This window comes from Colletes gigas, unplaced genomic scaffold (genome assembly GCF_013123115.1).
Source record: "Colletes gigas isolate AHSC1104 unplaced genomic scaffold, ASM1312311v1 Colletes_gigas_Sc00002, whole genome shotgun sequence".
Classification (NCBI taxonomy): domain Eukaryota; kingdom Metazoa; phylum Arthropoda; class Insecta; order Hymenoptera; family Colletidae; genus Colletes; species Colletes gigas.
The window spans coordinates 2,883,934-2,899,017 of NW_025106631.1; positions in this window are offsets into that span (position 1 = coordinate 2,883,934).

A 15,084-nucleotide genomic window follows, 5' to 3' on the forward strand; every position below is an offset into this window, starting at 1 on the left:
CCTGGTGCAAACTCTGTTGATTGATCATGCAAGGTGCAAGTAAGTTACAAACACAATTCTCTGAACGAACAATTTTATTGCATCCATTAAAACATACCACGACTGAAATACCATGATTTATTTCTGAGGTGCTGATAACTCCATTGCAGCGAGGGATTGCTGAAAGGGTTGAGGGCTGCTCCCCCGGTGGAAGGGCGGTTCCGAGTCCGGGTGAGCCGTAGCTGGCAATAAAGTCGAGAGCTCACCAGGACGAGCCCCCGGTGCTCGTAATCGCCCTTCCAACGGGCACGTAAACACGAGTTCGTTTGGTCGGTACACACGGTCGCGGCGCGGATTTCTTTCCCCGCGGCGAGCATTCCACCCGTGCGTCGAGGACGGAAAGCGAAAAACCTTGAAAAGGCGGATTCTGGACGGCCGCGCGAGGAAAGAAGGATACCGGGAGACCGGGAACGATTCCGGCGAAACGCGCGGTGATCGGCCGGAGAGAGGAGCAAAAGGAAGCGTGTTCGGAGCGAGTGGTCAGACTGCGAAGGGGAACGAGAGAGACCGCCGCGATCGTTGCCGGAGCGAGAAAGGGAGAGAGAGAGATAGAGAAATCGAGAGGGTCGTGAGTCCATCAGCCTAAAGAGTGGCTATCGTGGCCGGCTAAGGGCTATTCCATGTTAGCCGCTCTCGGCGAGCTCCTTTTTTTCCCTTCTCTTTATTCCCCTCCTGGACTTTTTGTACGGCGCAAACGTGGCGCCGCCCTCGGGGGATCCCTTCTCGCGCGGGTAGACTCTTGAAAGGTTCGTGCTGGCACCGCTCGCGATCTCGCCTCCTCTCTCTCTCTCTCTCTCTCTTCTCGCTCCTTCTTCTTTTTTTTCTCTCGTGTTTCCACTCTGTTCGGATCGCGGTGCACACGCGCGCGTACATACGGAACGCGTTATTATCGATCCGGTCGTAATTTTTTTCCTCGATCCACGACGTCGACGACTTCTTCCTCCTAGGCTCCTTACGACGATCCGTGGCCTGTAGGGTAACTAGGGCTTGATGTATCTGCTTTAAACCTTTTTTTATTATTGCATTTAATCCGAACAATTGTTTTACGTTGATGCGTTCACTGTCTAGTTTCTTAGCGGCGTATCCAAAAGCGTGGCGCTGTGACCCGTATACGGGTCATGGACAGTGAATGTATTAACGGAACACGTTATTATCGATTCGGTTGTAATTTTTTTCCTTGATCCACGACGTCGACGACTTCTTCCTCCTAGGCTCCTTCGACGCTCCGTGGCCTTTAGAGTAATTGAATCTAACGCGTCTGCTTTAAACTTTATTTATAATTGCATTTAATCCGAACAATTGTTTTACGTTGATGCGTTCACTGTCCAGTTCCTTAGCGGCGTATCCAAAAGCATTGCACTGTGACCCGCATACGGGTCATGGACAGTGCATGTATTAACGGAACACGTTATTATCGATTCGGTTATAATTTTTTTCCTCGATCCACGACGTCGACTTCTTCCTCCTAGGCTCCTTACGACGATCCGTGGCCTGTAGGGTAACTAGGGTTTGATGTACCTGCTTTAAACTTTTTTCTATTATTCTATTTAATCCGAACAATTGTTACGTTAACGCGTTCACTGTCTAGTTTCTTAGCGGCGTATCCAAAAGCGTGACGCTGTGACCCATATACAGGTCATGGACAGTGAACGTTATTATCGATCTGGTTGTAATTTTTTTTCTGGATCCACGACGTCGACAACACCTTCCTCCTAGGCTCCTTCGACCCTCCCCTCCTTGGTCTGGCCTGTAGGGTAATTGGACCTAATTCATCTGCTTTAAACTTCTTTTTATCATTGCATTTAATCCGAACAATTGTTTTACGTTGATGCGTTCACTGTCCGGTCTCTCAGCGGCGTATCCTAAAGCATGGCGCTGTGACCCATATACGGGTCATGGACAGTGAACGTGTTAACGAAACGCGTTATTATCGATCCGATCGTAATTTTTTTCCTCGATCCACGACGTCGACGCTCCGTGGCTTGTAGGGTAACTAGGGCTTGATCCATCTGCATAAAATTTTTTTTATTATTGCATTTAATCCGAAAAATTGTCACGTTAACGCGTTCACTGTCCAGTCTCTCAGCGGCGTATCCAAAAGCGTAGCACTGTGACCCATATACGGGTCATGGACAGTGACTGTATTAACCTGAACACAAAGTAACCGAATATGTATAGTTCCAACAGTGCTGAACGAAGTCTGATATTTGGTATCAAATATGACCCAACATGGAATGTATTTTCCTTTAGCATGATACATTCTTCCATTAGTGAGTTAATTTAAGCGAGTGGACGAGGTATTTGACATCAAATATCGACCGAAACAGCGCGCGAGGATTAATCATAAGTATTTCTTTAACGAAAATACAAAGGAAACCGGTACGGTTTTTGCGACTCGTGAAAATAGGAGTTAGGTTGGGTGCAGCGCATCGTTCGCGATAACGCGATTCGAAACCGAAGCACTTACGCTATCAGCGCGTAAGATCCCCCGGGAACAGTGGCCGTGCGCCGGGATTAATAATATTATATTATTCCATAACGCGGGCAGATATCGCCGAATGCAACCTGTTTTTCTCGATATTAAGGAAACACTTTGCCCCGAGTGTCCCGATCACTGGGGCATGCCCGATTACTCGGGCAGCTGTTTTATGTCGCTGACCAGGTACACAGATATCCCTTTCCCTATCGCGTTAAAAAGTATTTGACGTTTTTCTTCCCGTGGATCCTCAATTTGGATCGTTTTGGGTCGACTTACTGTTTTTCAATAAATATCTACCAAGCAATCTTTAAGTTTTAAGGATTAAAATATTGGGCAGTGTAAAACGTCTCACTCTTTGCAACTGGACCAACTAATGAACTTACATTTATGTAGAAAGGTTAGTTCAAAATAATTATTGGAGCTCCAAGAGAGAGGTCACTGTACTCAACGCGATTGGAATATTTCTGAACTTCTAGAAATATTCAGGTTCAATAAAAACTAAGAAGATGGCCAAATTCATGAAAGATCTTTAAATCTCTTAAGTTTCTTTTTGTAATTATTACTGTTTGAAGAGAACCAGTAGTTAAGACTCAAATTAGTTGTAATTTTTAAACAAGTACAATTTTTATTCAAAAAAGAAAAGCTTCAGGATAAATCCAACGAATGAAACAGATGCAAAAGAGTATCCCAACAGCGTGGGAGTGGTTCACAGTTATTTCCACATGATTTGCAACAAAATATCTCGCGCTATCCAATCGGAACAATGTACCTCTCCTATTAGCCAATTCGTATCGTTTCTCCATAATCGGTGCACTCAGTTGCTCTAATTGCCAGCAATACAGATCGAAATTTACGTTTTGTTTATCAGCGAGAAGCTCTTAATGCAGAATTCCTTTCCGAACACCGAGCAGAAAGCGCGATGTTCCACAGAACCAAATAATTTACACGGAACCGTTCCAACGAACATAACGAAACGAATTCTTAACCTCTGGAGTTATTAGCCTACGTCTCTCTCGACCCACCATTTTTCTCGTTTCGCGTTTCGTTGAGCATCCGTTTCTTATCGTTCGTTACGATACGATTAACCCCTCGTGATTTAATTTATGGCTACGTTTCCCATACCCGGGCACTTAGTTTCTTACACTCGATGGGAAACGTCCAATCTGTATCTGCGGATCGACGACTAGAAAGTTTCTTAAATTAATTATGAAACAGTAAATATTGTGCACTGCATGGAGCTGGTTTTCTTTTAATTTTAGTTGCTTCGAATCCTAATAGAAGATTTGTTAGAAAAGGGACGAATAAAAATGTGCATTGTGAATACCATTGTTTTACAAAATGGCGGAACAAGTGGTTAGTGGTATCATCTGGTGAGCTCAAATGATTACTTTAGTGTGGTGGCCTAATTTAAGCACTGCAAAAAGTAATAAATGCAAGTATTAAGGAGAATCGACACAAAGAATACACTAATCCAATTTTTCACATATCAAATTAGATATATTTATTGTGTATCATCTGGTGAGCTCAAATGATTATTTTAGTGGGTCATTATGGTATCATCTGTTGAGCTGAAATGATTATTTTAGTCGGTCATTATGGTATCATCTGTTGAGCTCAAATGATTATTTTAGTGGGTCATTGATATCATCTGTTGAGCTCAAATGATTACTTTAGTGTGGTGGCCTAAGTTAAGCACTGCAAAAAAGCAATAAATGGAAGTATTAAGGAGAATCGACACAAAGAATACATTAATCTATCAAATTTTTATTATATCAAATTGGATATCTTTATTGTTATACACATTTTCCTTAAAATGATCCAGAAACGACTTTTAATGGATACTTGTATTAATATCTTTTATTCTAAATTCTTCTTTTAGGGGATTTTGTGTCTTCAAGGCAGACATTGACCTTTATGGACCCCAGAGTTTGTCGAATTAATTCCCAAGTCCGTGTCTCACGAGAATCACGATCGAAGAATTATACGATTCCCGGTATCGGGTATGTATAAATTTCCCGAAAATGCCGGGGAAAATAATCTCGAAAGATCCCAGGTGCCCCCGGAGATTAGCTGCGTCGGGACGCGTTCGGTAGCTTGGCGCCAACGCGTGGAACCAACGCGTGGAACCGACGCGCGTTCGAGCGTCTCGTAATTAGCTGGTTATTCCACGACGTCGGATCGGGATTCCTGACACGCGGCTGTGTTCCAAGGAGGCTGTCCAATCGAAATAAAATAGCAATTCTTGCTACTAATTTCGTTAAATAATCATTACTCGTTCAATTTCAAGCATTCTCCAAACATAAAATTATCTCTTTCGAGACTGGCTTTGAGAAAAATGTTGGAAAATGATATTCCAATAAAAAAGGTATCTTTCGACCCAGACATTGATCGATAAGAAGCCTGTACTTGTATCGATCGATCACCATCAAAATGTCCTCTCGTGAGTCACTGTGCAAATATTCAGAGTCCATTGTGATAACAAAAATTCTTTGCGTTGACATCATTTTTACTAGTTAAATCGATTCTCCTTAATACTTGCATTTATTGCACCACACTAAAATAATCATTTGAGCTCAACAGATGGGTACCAGTGACCACTTGTTCCGCCATTTTGTAAAACTATGGTATTCCAACCATAGCCTTTTCTAACAAATCTTCTAAATCAGGTCGATTTTCCTTGATACTTGCATTTATTGCACCACGCTAAAATAATCATTTGAGCTCAACAGATGGGTACCAGTGACCACTTGTTCCGCCATTTTGTAAAACTATGCTATTCTAACCATAGCCTTTTCTAACAAATCTTCTAAATCAGGTCGATTTTCCTTGATACTTGCATTTATTGCACCACACTAAAATAATCATTTGAGCTCAACAGATGGGTACCAGTGACCACTTGTTCCGCCATTTTGTAAAACTAAGGTATTCTAACCATACCATTTTCTAACAAATCTTCTATCAGGATTTGAAAGTGTGTGAATACAAAATTGAAGTGCTCGAATTAACCAGGTGGTCCCAGTCAGTGGTGCAAATGGGCCCTGCAAAGAGTTAATGCGAGTCCAGGGGCATACCTGGTCGTCTGGAGCGTCGGACAGCAGCCCGGATTTCTCTCGCGTTCCGATCGTTCGGAATTTAGGGGATGTCGGACGTTTTCCTATCGTCGTGGCGCCAACCGGTGAACCTTATCGCGACGCGGAGCACCGTTACTCCCGAGTCCTTACTTTGGAAGATTCTTTTCACGTTTCGGGCCGGTTCCACGGACGCTTCGATCACGAATCGCTGATGGACGACTTTCTCCTACTATTTTCTACTCGGCCCCCTCTCGAATAGACCACTCGTTTCCTCTCGGGAGGGCCCGACAGGGCCCAAGTTTGGACGAGGATTGGGAGCTTGTTCGGTTCAATTTTTATTCGAACGTTTGCAACGAGGTGGAGTTGTTTTCGTTTGCTCTCGGGAGGGCCCAACAGGGCCCAAGTTTGGGCCTCTCGTTGGACGAGGATTGGGAGCTTGTTCGGTTCAATTTTTATTCGAACGTTTGCAACGAGGTGGAGTTGTTTTCGTTTGCTCTCGGGAGGGCCCATCAGGGCCCAAGTTTGGGCCTCTCGTTGGACGAGGATTGGGAGCTTGTACGTTTCAATTTTTATTCGAACGTTTGCAACTAGGTGGAGTTGTTTTAGAATTTTGATTGAGTATAGGTTTGTCAGTGTGAGCCAAGTTTGGACTGGTTTGAAGAGGTTTGATAGTTTCAATTTTGATACATCCAAACGTTTGCAATCTATCTGAAGTTGCTTTTGATCTAGTTTCAATATAGGTTTGTCAATTTAAGTAAATTAATCCAGACCAGTCGCTTATTTTCGGGAGGGCCCAACAGGCCCCATGATATCGACTTTTCCGTCGCGTGACTGTTTGGGACTCTCGTCCCGTTGGACGAAGTGTTGGGAGCTTGTTCGTTTCAATTTTTATTCGAACGTTTGCAACTAGCTGATGTTGTTTTTCGAATCTTGATTGAGTATAGGTTTATCAGTGTGAGCCAAGTTTGGACTGGTTTGGACTGGTTTGAAGAGGTTTGATAGTTTCAATTTTGATATTTTCGAACGTTTGCAACTAGCTGACGTTGTTTTAGAATTTTGATTGAGTATAGGTTTGTCAGTGTGAGCCAAGTTTGAACTGGTTTGAAGAGGTTTGATAGTTTCAATTTTGATATATATGAAGTTGCTTTTGATCTCGTCTGAATATAGGTTTGTCAATTTAAGTAAACTAACCTAGCCTTAAACCAGACCACTTGTTTACTTTCGGGAGGGCCCAACAGGCCCCACGATATCGACTTTTCCGTCGCGCGACTGTTTGGGCCCCTCGTTTCATTGGACGAAGTATTGGGAACTCGTTCGTTTCAATTTTGATTCGAACGTTTGCAACTAGGTGGAGTTGTTTTCGATCTCGATCGAATATAAGTTTGAAGAGGTTTGACCGTTTCAATTTTGATACATTTTCAAGTTAGGACTGGTTTGAAGAGGTTTGATAGTTTCAATTTTGATACATCCAAACATTTGCAATCTATCTGAAGTTGCTTTTTTGATCTCGTCTGAATGTAGGTTTGTCAATTTAAGTAAACTTTTTGACTGGTTCTCAGTAGTCAATTTGAATCAAACATTTGTACCTGTTTGAAAAGGTTTGTTAATAATTCTTCACACGTTCAAACGTTTGCACCCATCTGAATGTCCTCTAGATCTTGACCAAGCATACTCTGATCAACATAAATCAAATTAAACGTTTGTAATGACCATAATGACGCGTTGAATTATTGGTCCAGTTCACAGCCACCATCGACAGTTAAGCGGGTCAGGTACTGACCAAAACATAACATACAATATTACAACCAAATCACTAATATAATGAACAAATCCTTTTTAATTATGAAATTTCGACCAATCTAGTACCCCCTAAAAGTACATCAGCACATAATTTGAAAAAAGTTTGCAGATCTAACCTAAACCTAACCCAATGAACAGATCCTCTTAAGCCATGAAATTTCGACCAATTTAATACCCCCTAAAAGTACACCAGCACATAATTTGAAAAAAGTTTTCAGACCTAACCCAGACCTAACCTAATGAACAAATCCTCTTCAGCCATGAAATTTCACCTAATCTACTAGCCCCCGAAAGTACATCGATTACATCAGACTAAGATTCCGTGCAGATTTGCGTAAAGGTACATATCGTTTGCAAGAAGTTTGCAGACCTAACCCAGACCTAACCCAATGAACAATTCCTCTTCAGCTACGAAATTTCGCCTAACGACTCGTACAGATTTTCGTAAAGATGCATAGTTTGAAAAAAGTTTGCATGCCTAACCTAGACCTAACCCAATGAACAGATCCTCTTCAACCACGAAATTTCTCCTAATCTACTAACCTCCAAAAGTACATCGATTACATTAGAGTAAGACTCGTGCAGATTTTCTTAAAGATGCATAGTTTACAAAAAGTTTGTAGACCTAACCCAGACCTAACCCAATGAACAAATCCTCCTCAGCCATGAAATTTTTCCTAATCTACTAGCCCCCAAAGTACATCGATTACATCAGACTAAGATTCCGTGCAGATTTTCGTAAAGGTACATCGTTTGCAAGAAGTTCGTAGACCTAACCCAGACCTAACCCAATGAACAAATCCTCTTCAGCCATGAAATTTTGCAGACCTAACCCAATGAACATATCCTCTTCAACCACGAAATATCTCCTACTCCACTAGCCCCCAAAAAGTACATCGATTACATAATTGTAAGATTCCATGCAAATTGCGTAAAGATACATCGTTTTCAAGAGGTTAGAACGTCCCAAGGTTCGTTCTGGCGGCGTGCGACGGGAGGCGTTCGATCCGCGAGGAAAGGCCCCAGCGTTTCTCCGAGTTCCGTATCTCGTGGCCCCGCAGGAAGTGCGCGAGGAGGGCACGAGCGGTAACGCGCCGCCATAAATAAGCTCGAAGCGCAACAAATTAGATCGCGCGATCCCGCGCGGAACATCGCTTAGTCTCGTCGTCCGCGCTCGCGATATTTCACGGTCGAGGCACGGACGTAAGTTAAGCCGTCCACAGGGCCGCGCCTCTCCTCGCCTTGTTTCGCCTTCTACCCCCCTCCTCCTCCTCCCCCTCCTCTCTCCTCCTCCTCGCCCCCTCGTACGATTCGCGCGACTCTCATCCGCGCCGTATTTTCTCGTTTCGCTCGACAATTCCACGGCACGGCCATTTCTTTTCTCTCCCGTTAACCTTGCTCTTTCCGTTTCTCGTTCATTCCCGTCGAACGACCGTCGCTTTCCCGTCGGCTGGCCGTCTGTGCCCGGTCTAGACCGCTCTGTACACCTCTCGTGTATCCTACACAGCTAAAAAAAACGAAGAAACAAATTCAGATGTACCACACTTAGATGATAACTTACCAACGAATCGAATTAGACGTACTGTCTAAATCGATCCAGAAATATAGAAGGTTTTTTGATGCAAGCGATAGAATATCAAATTGAGTTCTCTTTTTCACTGTTTCATGCCCCAGTGATCATCTTTCCAGCGTTGCACAGTACTTTCTTTGAGTTAAACTAACAGATTTGGTTACTCCATTTCCAGGACCAAGAATTATCGCCAGTCGTCGTCGATTAATACGAAGGCGTTACGAGGCATCGAATTCTAAGGGAATAGTACAGTTTTGGCGCGCAGTAGTACTTCGGTGGATACGTAGACGGCGCGCGTGGTGTGTTATCAAAGATGGCGGCCACGTCGTATCATCACAAAGTGCACATCGTTCGTACGTAAGTAACAGTTTCGCCAATGAGTCAACGAAATTTATCCTCGACGCGAAACGTCGAAGGAAACATATCTGAACGGGATACGTGAATTTTCAGTGTCACCAGAAGCGACAGTGGTGGAACGAAGAAACGGGGGATGCGTGAAAAAGGCACCGTGGGTTCCTCGAAATCCTTGACCAGTTTAGTTAACAAGGAGCTTAGAACCTGAACGTCTGGGCGAACCACTTAATCCCACATTCCCGCTTCTACTTTGATAAATAAATGCAAGACTGCAGCCGTGGTTGCGAGAGAACGAACTGAAACCTGTGCTTAAGCTGATGGTGGATTCGATGGTGTCTTTTATCACATTGTTATGAACGAGATAGAGCATTAAATGTATCTGTCTCTTCCTCTCGGTAGAGTAGAAGCAAGAATGTGGGGTATTGAGTGATTTTAGCTAGCCTCATCATCTCTTCTGAGTCATAGAAGATCAGGTATTGAACTCTTCCTGACTCCCCAAGTGTGTTTGATTATAATTCTTTGGTTTCTCTTTTCAAATAGAATCTACATTGTTTACCCAACTTTTCTAGCTAAAGAGACACTGGTTGAGGCTTCCATTCCCAGAGCAACAGTGCATAAAATGCTCGTTCGCGGTCCAGGCGTAACACCATTGGTCAGTTATCTGAGGAATGTCAAGAAGCAGCGTACAAGATAATAAAAAGGTGCCCCGAACAGTTTACCCGAAAATATTCACGCGTGGAAACGTTCGCAAGGTATATTTAACAGACCCATCCGTTATCTCATGTTGCACGCGTTACCAGTCCGTGAAAAGTGTCGGAACGAAGCTCGAAATCATCCGATACGGAAGTTCTTGGTTTACAGTTACCCCGTCGGACGATTGATAAGGGCGGGATGGCGATCGCGACGACGATAATTGACTCGAAGAGGAACGATTCCGACGGTGGTAAATTATCAATATTATTCTTTTACATCGTTATTTGTTCATTAATAGGTGCGTTGCATGCGCCGGCCGATTATCCCGATAACGTCACGCGTTTGGCCGCCATTTTGCCTCCGCCATTATGGATGTTAGTCTTCTTTTTATGCAACGTTTTATTCGAACCACGAAACGACGAAATAAGCTGTGTTTTATGCTCGATATTTCGTACCGTTATCTTGTAAATAATAATTCTTATTTTTACATTTTTCTTAACTAGCTGATTCTTTGGTATTTGCGTAAGATTCTACGCGAGGTTTTTCTAGTATTGCTCGCGTTTAACGATCTAATCAAATCGTGAAAAATTCTGTTTTTTTTAAGTACTCTCATAGCACGTTTTATAATATCAAATAAAAAATTTTTTTTATCGCGATAGTTTTTTGCTTCGATTTCGTCCAAGTTTCGACCTCGCGCCAATTGCCCTAATGAAACTAGCGACGGGACTAACAGAACGAGGAAAACAGTCTCTTTTTAAAGAATTCTGAGTCCCAGAACTATCCAAGTTCTCAAAAGCTTCGAGACAAAAGCGTGTCGTGTGCTTTGGCAGCCATTTTCCATCGAAACTTACGAATATCAAGAGTCGAACGGGCGCCATCTTTGTTTTGTTACTTATTCAATCCCCATTGCATCCATTTCCTTCTAACCATCAGAAATAATTGTCTCTATCGTCGGTTGGCGTCCACGAACGTCCAACGAGCTAAAAAAAAACAAAATGGCGGAACTTTACTAGCGCGTATAGTGGAATATATGCAAAATTTGGGGGAAAAATAACGATGTAACAATGACACGAAGAAAACTGTAACTAGATAGAGGCTCTAGAGGTAATTGTGTGCAAGATGGAGGATTTCACAGCATCGAGTGGAGGGATAATAGCGAACCCAAAGCGTAGGAGGCACTAAGCTTGCAATTAGACGTGTTGTGGATCGTGTTAGAGATATATGATCGCCAACAAGTTGGATAACCATTAACAGAGTGGTTGGCGAGAATGATAATTGTTAGATACGGCTGTGAACGGGCAGATATTGTTTCGAGGGGAATGAAGGATCCATCTTTGTCTCATATTCAGCCAAGACGATTTCACGAACCGAGGAGAGATCGTATTTGCGATCGCGATAGGCGTGACGAAGACACGTGTTTTGGATACGAAGATTGACAAGGATCATGTATTACATCTCAATTATCAAATAGAGAATTTACGCGTCATCGGGAGATAAGGAGATTCTGTTTCGGAGGATACGGGATATTTATTGCGTCGAACGTCGATCGTGCAACTGTATCTGTCCCTGAAAGTTCACGAATTTCAATGGAAAATCCATTTTACGATGTCTACGGACGTTCTCCAAGATGGCGTGCAGAAATGTGGACGTCTTCGAATTTAAAGATACGAGATACAGTCAGGGAGAGTGAAATCTAACGAATAGCGTGAATAAAAAATTTCTCTTTCGAAGAAATATCCATTTTACGATGTCTACGGATGTTCTCCAAGATGGCGTACAGAAAAGTGGACAAGAAACAGTCAGATGGAGTGAAATTTAAATAATAGTGTGAATAAATAATTCTGCGTCTCTCGAATCTCGAAAACAAGCGATCGAGGTTAGCGACACTTGTTTCGTATCGAAATCACGAGCATAATTGTAACCGATACTTCACCGAGACGAGTATCGCCATGTCTCGACGGTGGCGCTAGTATCGATCAGAGTTAAACGCCAGATATGGATATCTGTCCACTTATGGATTATTGATCAATCGAAAAGCCTGGTTATCTGGGGTAATTAAGTGTCCAACGTTTGGAAAAATGTCCGCTGGTCAGCCCATAACCTTATCGTCGAGACATTTTAAGCTTAGGTCGATACGTGATGCAATACATTAAATTTATTTCCGTAACAGCGTGTTGCAATATGTTTCCATAGTTTTCTATAAAAAGCGTACAGGTCGTTGCACGGTATCTCTTGAAACGCTCTGCTAGCAACTCCCGGCCTTACCTATGTTTCGCACGCATCGAATGGTTCCCTCCATTTTTACTGTACTTTACGGTCCAGGCATACCGCGTAGTCCGAGTGTTTTATGCGAATGCGAAATAATTATATTCAGTCCTCTGTTTAAAAGTTGTTACAAGTCGACGAGATCTTGTCTGAACCACCTTACCAGTGTTAATTGATAACCGAGGTCTCCAACGACGCCATTGTAGTTGCAACAGGATAGTAAACGAATAGTAACCTGACTCCTAATAAAAATTGCAAAAGGCTTACTAGACTTGATTTGTACTATGGTTTTCTATAGGGGGACATAAATATTTATTTTCGATGCATTAAACATTTATTCGAGCATTTATCAAGTAGTTCCAGCCATTAAATACAAAATTAAAAAGAAAGAAAAGTTTGAATTATTCTCTGGGGTTAAAGATATTGTATAAAATTGGAGACCTCAGTTATTCATCAAGTTTGTATGCTTTAACTCTTAAGTGGATTATTGGGGGCCCCCCTCAAGTCTTGAGTGGATTACTGCAGGCCCCCTCAAGTTTAATATTTTCTATTAGAAAAACCTTTGCAATTACCACAATTGGCAACATTAGCCACTGCAATAGCGTTACTATTGTCGATACACCTCGTTTCCTGCATTTTCATTTGTATCTACGCCCATACCCATCTACATCTTGCTAGTAGTACCTATTCATGTTCTTCAAAGTTCTATTCTACAGATCCCATTGAAAAAACCATGGCAATCAACACCTTTGGCAACATTACTCGTTCCAATAGCCTTACTAGTGTTATTATACCTCATATCTTGCATTCTTTTTCATACCTAGGCCCATCCCCATCTTTATCTTGGCTGGTAGTAGTCATTTTACTCAAAATTCTATCGCTTCTATTGAAAAACCCATTGCAATTAACAGAGTTGACACTACTGCTCATTGCAATAGCCTTACTAGTGCCACTATACCTGATATCTTACATTTTCCTTTGTACCCAGGCCCATCCCCATCTCCACCTTGGCTAGTAGTATCTATTCATCTTTTACAAAGTTCAATTCTACAGCTCCTATTGAAAAACCCATTGCAATCAACACCTTTGGCACCAATACTCATTCCAATAGCCTTACTAGTGTTACCATACCCTATATCTTGAATTCCTATTCATACCCAGGCCCAACCCCATCTCCAAGTTGCTAGTAGTACCTATTCATGTTCTTCAAAGTTCTATTCTACAGATCCCATTGAAAAAACCATTGCAATCAACACCTTTGGCAACATTACTCGTTCCAATAGCCTTACTAGTATTATTATACCTCATATCTTGCATTCTTTTTCATACCTAGGCCCATCCCCATCTTTACCTTGGCTGGTAGTAGTCATTTTACTCAAAATTCTATCGCTTCTATTGAAAACCCCATTGCAATTAACAGAGTTGACACTACTGCTCATTGCAATAGCCTTACTAGTGCCACTATACCTGATATCTTACATTTTCCTTTGTACCCAGGCCCATCCCCATCTCCACCTTGGCTAGTAGTATCTATTCATCTTTTACAAAGTTCAATTCTACAGCTCCTATTGAAAAATCCATTGCAATCAACACCTTTGGCACCAATACTCATTCCAATAGCCTTACTAGTGTTACCATACCCTATATCTTGAATTCCTATTCATACCCAGGCCCAACCCCATCTCCAAGTTGCTAGTAGTACCTATTCATTGCCTTCAAAGTTCTATTCTACAGCTCCCATTGAAAAAACCATTGCAATCAACACCTTTGGCAACATTACTCGTTCCAATAGCCTTACTAGTGTTATTATACCTCATATCTTGCATTCTTTTTCATACCTAGGCCCATCCCCATCTTTATCTTGGCTGGTAGTAGTCATTTTACTCAAAATTCTATCGCTTCTATTGAAAAACCCATTGCAATTAACAGAGTTGACACTACTGCTCATTGCAATAGCCTTACTAGTGCCACTATACCTGATATCTTACATTTTCCTTTGTACCCAGGCCCATCCCCATCTCCACCTTGGCTAGTAGTATCTATTCATCTTTTACAAAGTTCAATTCTACAGCTCCTATTGAAAAATCCATTGCAATCAACACCTTTGGCACCAATACTCATTCCAATAGCCTTACTAGTGTTACCATACCCTATATCTTGAATTCCTATTCATACCCAGGCCCAACCCCATCTCCAAGTTGCTAGTAGTACCTATTCATGTTCTTCAAAGTTCTATTCTACTGCTCCCATTGAAAAAACCATTGCAATCAACACCTTTGGCAACATTACTCGTTCCAATAGCCTTACTAGTGTCACTATACCCCATATCTAGCATTCTTTTTCGCCACCCAGTCCCACCCCAATCTCCATTTTGCTGAAACGAGAGCGGTGGGGCTCGAAAGGGGCCCAAGTTTCCACGTCTCCCGTACTTCGCGATCCGCGTTCGCTCGTATCGGCAATGTCTTCTCGGCCTCCAAGAGTCAGCCCGGGCGCCTTTCACTCGCGCAACCGCGATCGCGCGACAATAAATCAACCGACACGCATTAAGCATTAACGCATTTACATATCGACGTTCCACCGCGTGTGCCGTACCGCGCACTAAATCACCGCGCGATTTGAAAATAAAGCGTCCCACATCCTTCGCCCCTCGGTCTATCTATCTTAGAGATTTTCGCGCGCTTCGCGACGCCCTTCGCGTTTCCCGCGTAATTCTTTTCCGATCGACTTCGATCGCTGGCTCTCCGGGCTCGTCGTCTCGCCGCAGAAAGAGTTTCTTCTCTGCTCTAATCTAATCGCCTTTCCTTCTCTCCTCG